The sequence below is a fragment of the Aythya fuligula genome, chromosome 3 (assembly GCF_009819795.1).
Source record: "Aythya fuligula isolate bAytFul2 chromosome 3, bAytFul2.pri, whole genome shotgun sequence".
Lineage (NCBI taxonomy): Eukaryota > Metazoa > Chordata > Aves > Anseriformes > Anatidae > Aythya > Aythya fuligula.
In genome coordinates this window covers 24,642,489-24,649,346 of record NC_045561.1, presented here as the reverse complement: position 1 = coordinate 24,649,346, position 6,858 = coordinate 24,642,489, and positions in this window count along the sequence as shown.

Below are 6,858 nucleotides of genomic sequence, written 5' to 3'. Positions count from 1 at the left end.
TGCGGGCCCCGGCGCCTTCCGCGCAGCGCAGATTGGCAGCGCCCGCCCCGCCCCGGCGCGGCCGCCATTGGCCCGAGGCGCCTTCGCGCCCGCGCCGTGTGGCATTCTGGGTAGTGTAGTTCAGCAGGGTAGGGGGTTCTGCGCGGGCTTCATGTGCGAGAAAAGCAGTGAAAATAATAATAATAATAAAAGCAATGTAAAAGAAAAGGGGAAAAACAAAACAAAACAGAGCCAAGCAGCACAGGTCGGCAGGCACCGACCATTGACAGTGAGTGAGTGGCTTTCGGAGCAAAGCAGGGGCTGGAAGGAGCGAGCACAGGCATTGCTCAGCACAAGGGCGAGGCAGGCGGAGGACAGGACAGGGCAGGACAGGGCAGGACGGGAGGAAGGGAAGGAGAATGGGACAGGACAGGACAGGCTGCCCGGCTGGGGTGCTCTGCAGGGACACAGCGCTGGGCCCTCCTGCCACAGCCCTCCTGTCACGGGGCCTTTGCCTTTGTAACCTGGCGTGAAGCAGTCCACACACGGCACACCTGGTGCTGCAATGTTGATTACAGGCGTTTGATAACACCGGTGTATTGCAGCCGCACTGAACTGTGTGGCACAAAGCAGCTGCTCCCCAGAGGGGCCTGCCAGTGAAGACCTTTGTGCCTTCACCTAAAAGCTTTCTTTGCCAAAAGTAGGTGAGTTTTCCAAGGCCACCTGATATCTCTGGGGGTAAGTCCAAGTCCATCTTCCACACCTTTGGTGGTGGTGCCCTCTCACCCAGTGCTCCGTCAGCTCCCACAGAGGGCACCCTCAGAGCAAGGCTGTCCAGTTTTCAGTGGTGCAGAAGCTATCTACACAGACCGTGGTACCAGGATGACAGCAAAAGCAGTAGCACTAAGTCCTCTTGCTCTTCATTTTTGACTTGTTCACTGCTCCCGAGTGCAAACCTGAGAGCATGTATTAGTGTGAGGAGTTGAGCTCCATCTTGCTAATTAGTGTGAAATAGAGTTACTTTTTTTTTTTCTTCTCCCTCTTTATCAGATATGCTTGTCTGAATCACCAAAGAAAAGGCATTTTCTGTCAGAAAGGAATCGGGGTGGCCAGACCTGTAATTGTAACCAATCACTTTTCTCTTGGCCTTTATGGCTTCTTTGGGTTTTTACTTACATTAAGAGTTTTGACCTTTAAAATAACTAAATAAAAAAGTCAAAATGTTTAGTAAAACTTACTTTCTTTCACACGCCTACAAAGCAGTACATTGCACTGTCCTGCTCAGTTTTGTGGCTGGATGCTACTCTATGCAGCAGTTGCAGTATTAGCAGTAGATGTTCTTGTAAAGGGAGCGTTCCCTCTACTCTATGTCCTTCCCCCTCCTGCAAATTTCTTTCTCAAAATTCCCCTACTGTGCTTCCAACAGCAGTCCCAACAATGTGGAACATCCTTAACTTCATTATTAATAGTACTGCAAAGCCAGTTGCAATATTTTTATTAATCCTTATGAATTATTGTCAGGCTGTTTTCCTAAATTACACGTTTATTTGGAACAGCACTCAGTATGCTGAATATTAATGGACCAGAATGGAAGAGTAAGTGATCTTACACTTCTTTCCTGCACGTCAGGAAAGGTGCTTAAAACAATATTTTTCACCACCTTTTTGACCCTAACAGCATGTTTATAGACAATTCAGGCAGTCTGAGAACCTGTGTATGTATTGCTGAATTTCTGTATTTAGTATTTCTAAGATGATGCTGAAAATAGCATAACTTCCTGTTTATTCTATTTCTTTCTACTTATTGTTTCTTCTGGTTTAGCACTATAATCAACAAACAGGTACAGTTTGTCCAACATACTTGGTTTTATTTGATCAGCAACAGGACAATGCAAATAAAACAACCAGACCAATGTAACATTTTCACCTTTTACTAGACATACAAGCTCTGCATTTTATAAGTGCCTAAGTAAAAGATCTTTCTTCACAATTTCTTTAACATTCACTTTAGTTGACTTGAAATGCAAGAAAATGGGTTTAAAGCACTCTTTTTACATTTCTAGGAATAGCAATGACAATTCCTTCAAAAGGTTTTTACCATGTTTTACTTTTTAATGGTGTTTTCACATCAGGCTGTGTAGCACTGTCCCATCCCACCTGCAAAAAGAACGTAAGTAGCAATAGGTTCTTCAGTTAACTCCCACAGTTTTCCGTGGCTTTAGTTCTATGTCTCCATGCATTAACTTCACAATTATCTGAAGTTCTATTTTTAAATAACTTTGTGTTTCTTCTTTGCAAGCACTTTCATTTTTCTCCCTTTGATTTGTTCACAGGGCCTTGATGCCACATGCGCCTGAGTGCTTAATAACTGAAGTCGATGCAGAGTTGTCGTGCCTCCCTCAGCTAACAGAAGTTCACTGCAGGCTAACATATGCTAGACTACAGCAAGACAACAGGCCATCTTTTATATGCATTTCAAAACAGCATAAAAAAAGTTTATCATTTTTCTTTCCCCCCACCCCCCTTTTTTATGGACTTCAATTATTACTTTAATCATTAAGCACCTTCTACCATATGGTCCAGAAATAACAACTGAAACTTTATGAAGAGTGAAAATAATCCACTGCGATCCAGAGGAGATACATGTGCTAACTGGCACCATATCATGTAATTCACATTTCCAAGGGAGTAAAGAGGATTTTCACAGATTGGTTTTGAGCAGAAAATTATCTAGGATTTCTCTTCACATCAGAGTTACTCACATAGGTTGTGTAGCACTGTCCCTGGAAGTGTCATGTTAGGCCTTCTTGGGAGTTATCTCCCATGGCTCTCTATGCTGCAGTAAACTGAATTGCTCAGCAAATGCCTAATTATAAACTTTGCAGGTCATACACTTGAATGGAAGTGGATTCATGAATCATGGATTATTCCCAGCCACACCAGCTGAACCACTAGCCTCAGTGACAAGCGTGAATGTGTACATGAAGCTAGTAAAGAAAAACATGAGCACCTAGATTTACTCTGTTATTAAAAAAAAAAAAAAAAAAAAAAAGCCAGTAAGTGGGCATCAAAACAATGATTTATTTTGTTACCTCCTCACCAAGTTGCCTTCTGAAGTCATTTAAAAGAAACTGCTGTAGAAAAGGTGAATGCCAGTGGTGAGGTCTAATAGAAGCCATCCAGGAAGGATGCTAACGTGAGGTAATGATCAAATCAAGTCAGCATGTAACAGATTGTTCAATTACTGTAATTTTCTAACAATTTTTCTATTCCTGAAGCTAGGGAGACAATGTACCCTTTGTTTTATCTGTACTATAATAATATATGCAAGTAATTATGCAAGTTATTTACATAACAATCAGAGTAAGTCATTTATAACTCTAGTATCTCTTGCATTACATTCGGAAAGCAAAAAGGGAAGCTCAGGAAAACTGAACACATTTTTTTCTTTCCCTAACAAAGTGAATGAGAGCTGTAAAACAAGGTGAAATTACACAAGGCAGCCTCAGGAGCCTAAAATGGGTATTCTTATTCTCTCAAATCCTTCCCTTGGCTCTGCTTCTGCCTTATCCACCTGCCAGCTTCACCTGCCAGCTTTGGCATTCATCAGGCTTTTGCTGAGTAGAATAATTCATTAACCCAGACCAAAAAAACAAAAACAAAACACACACACACAAAAAATCCTCTACTCCCTGGTTAGCAAGTTAAACTTTCATGAAAAAGCCTATAATGAGTGATACCACAAAAGCAAAATAAGTGTTAAAGGCAAACGGTTAGGAGAGGTAAAGAAAGTCCAGCTACATGGAAAATGGCAACATAAAATGTTAAATGCTTTAGCTTCTTGGGAAAAAAAAAATAAAAATGTTTCTTCCATTTCAAGATTTCAGAAAATCTTGGATTACTTTTGTAATGGCATAGGATGAGTCAAGATATAAAGTAGGAGCAAACCAGACTATTTTGTCCAGGACCAAAAAGGAGTTTGACGGTATCGTGTGTGCTATGGCATTAGTAGCAAACCAGAAATATAGCTGACGAAGGAAGAGAATTACAATGCAAGTACTGAGCAAATAATACAAAGAGCATAGTAAATATCAAACCTGAAACGTAACATGATGAGATTAAGACAGAACTAGGAGCAACAGATGCCCATATAGCTCTTGTACGTGAATAAAAGCCTGGCTCAATTCAGCGCTAGAGGCATTTGATTTTGAATCAATTTTTATATAAAAAGGTGGGAAAATATACACAAACTCATGCTTTTACACCATAATGTTAGCATTTTAACAAAAACTGGGGGAAGAAGCCATTAACATAGGAAATTTCCACGGCATATAGAGGCATTTAGGTACTTAATAATTAGCAAAATCAACCATTGAGGTGAAGGCTTAAAGAAATACTGCTTCTTTCCCACTGCCATGAACAGTTTTAGAAATATCAATGTATATTTTCAACACCCTAAATGTAAGTCTTTGTTTGTGGAAGGCAAATAAAAATACAGAATTAAAGCTGTGGATAAATCACTGGGGAAAGTAAACTTGGAAAAGACGGAATACAAAGTCTAACAAGCTAGGTTACAGTTGTAAGGCCTTTTACTGCTAGCTTTAAAAGCTCATGTCTGCACACACATCAGCTGCTAATCACATCAGTAATAACTATCACATCTCAAATTACAGACTCACTTAACAATATTAAGTATTAAATCTGATATTTATCAGATCCCGACCTCTACCATTTCTAATTAATTTCTCTTGCCATCTCATTCCTCCCACTCTGTTTTACATGAACTCATGTTTGCTTTGCAGATTAAGCTTCTCCTCACTTCTCATTAATAAAGTTCTTTTTAGAGCTAGGCTGGAATAAAGAACTAGATTTGTATATAGCACAGTGCAAGGTAGCATTTCTATCATAATTACAGCAACATGGGAATGTAGATAAGAATTTCCAAGAAACAGACTTACAGGACAATACTGGTGAGCATACATAATAGCAACTACACGTTTTAACTAAATAGAGAAGGTATCTCTTTGCTGTAGAAGGAATTTGGGAAAGAGTAGATTCTAAAGCACTGCTTCTGCAGTGAATGATGGGTTGTGCATCCAGAGTTTGTCTGTCTTTTACAGACAGTTAACAGTGAAGAATAGGAGCCCTTGGTAAAGCATGAAGACTAGAGGATCACGAAGTAACATAGCACTTCTAGCACAGCAGAACACAAGTAGAAGAAAATGTTTGCTGAAGTTCATTTGAACACCTACTGTGTGAGCCTCCCTGACAGTAAGTCAAATTAAGTAGAGAAAATGCCATTTGGGCTCCAAGGGTGAACTTAGGGACATTTGCATGAAAGTGCAGAAGAAAGGTTTATCAAATAGAAAAGGGATAGCTTTCACCTTATATGGTCATTTCTTTGTGACCGGTGAGGTACGCTGCAATTTTATAACATCTTCCTTATGGCATCTTCGACCCCTTGTAGAATGGTGAAGCTTAGCTTCTTACAAAAAATACGTATACTAAATCAACATGAAAAGTTAATATAAGAAAATAAAAGTAGTAATAGGATAGCTAATTAAGTAGGTTGGAGTTAGATGTGAATTGTGAAAGATAACATTTAAGAATGCTTAAGCTCCTGTAAAACAGTCCTATTTCTACAGCCTGAACTAGATCACTACTTACACTAACCACAAAACGTGAAAACAGCTGGCTTTCTGTGGAACATGCACTTTGCTCAACATACTGATGTAGAAGAAAAATTAGCATCAGAGGTTATCAGAAAAAGCTTTATTAGTAACTGAAGTTACTGGAGATGCTTAATCTGTGTGTGTATTTATAATAAACATAAGAGATTTTCATAGGGTGGCATTTTAAAAAAAACACTGCAATGTTCACAGAGACCATGCCAGACCTCCTTCACGTTCCGTTCATGAACAGGAGCAGATACCATGCCCGTCACACCATACCTTATGCACTCAACTATGAAATTCTCTAGATACTCTTGATGGCTTCTGAGGGAAAGGAAAATAATAATGCCCAAAGACCACACATTTCAAAGTATTTTTACTGTCTCAGAGTAATGAGTTCACGCAGTAGCCTTCACACATTTACCTAGAGGTGAGAGTTTGCATCTTTCCCACAAACAGTAATTACAAGGTTGCTTTACTAAGAGTTACATTAGCTGTAGGCATCTCCAGAGTAGGGCAGTGTTGAAGCAGAGTACAGAGAGAGCTTGCCTGGCTGCAGGAATAGAAACTTCTCAGTTCAGTCACTGAAACAATGTGAGACTTACAGAAAGAAACTTCACTGAGGTACTCAAAGTTTCAATATTCAGCTTTGAGGCTCAGTGTGGAAATGAGAGGTTGTGTCAGCAGCTGGCTGATGCGTACAAAGTTGCTCTTAGTAGGTTCATGGAGCAGCCTGAGCTCAAAGGGAAAGGCGGAAAACAAGCTTGTCTCCTGAGGAAGGTCCTGAAGAGATACCACGTTCATTATAATTGATGCAGGTAACATCGACCATGTAAGAGGCAAAGACAGATGTGACATCCAACCCCTGAGAAATGCACTGACACCACTAAATGAATTCTGCAGCCAAAGACAACTCATGCTGCTTCAAGGCAGTTATTTACCTAACATGGCTAAACACCAGGAGCTTGTACCAGGGCCAATGCTGGAGAATATAGATGAGGATACAGCATCTCTTCTGGCACCAAATATAAAATCTGCCTAGACTATGCTTAATGATGCTTTACTGGCTTATGAAATGCAAGGGAAAGAGTCTGGCCTTTCCTGCTTCTGAATACATTAAGAAAAATCCTGAAAGGGTTTGATTTATTCTAGCCAAAGCGAAGAGCAAAATGCTCAGGAGTGGAGTATTGTTAAGATACACCCCTTCA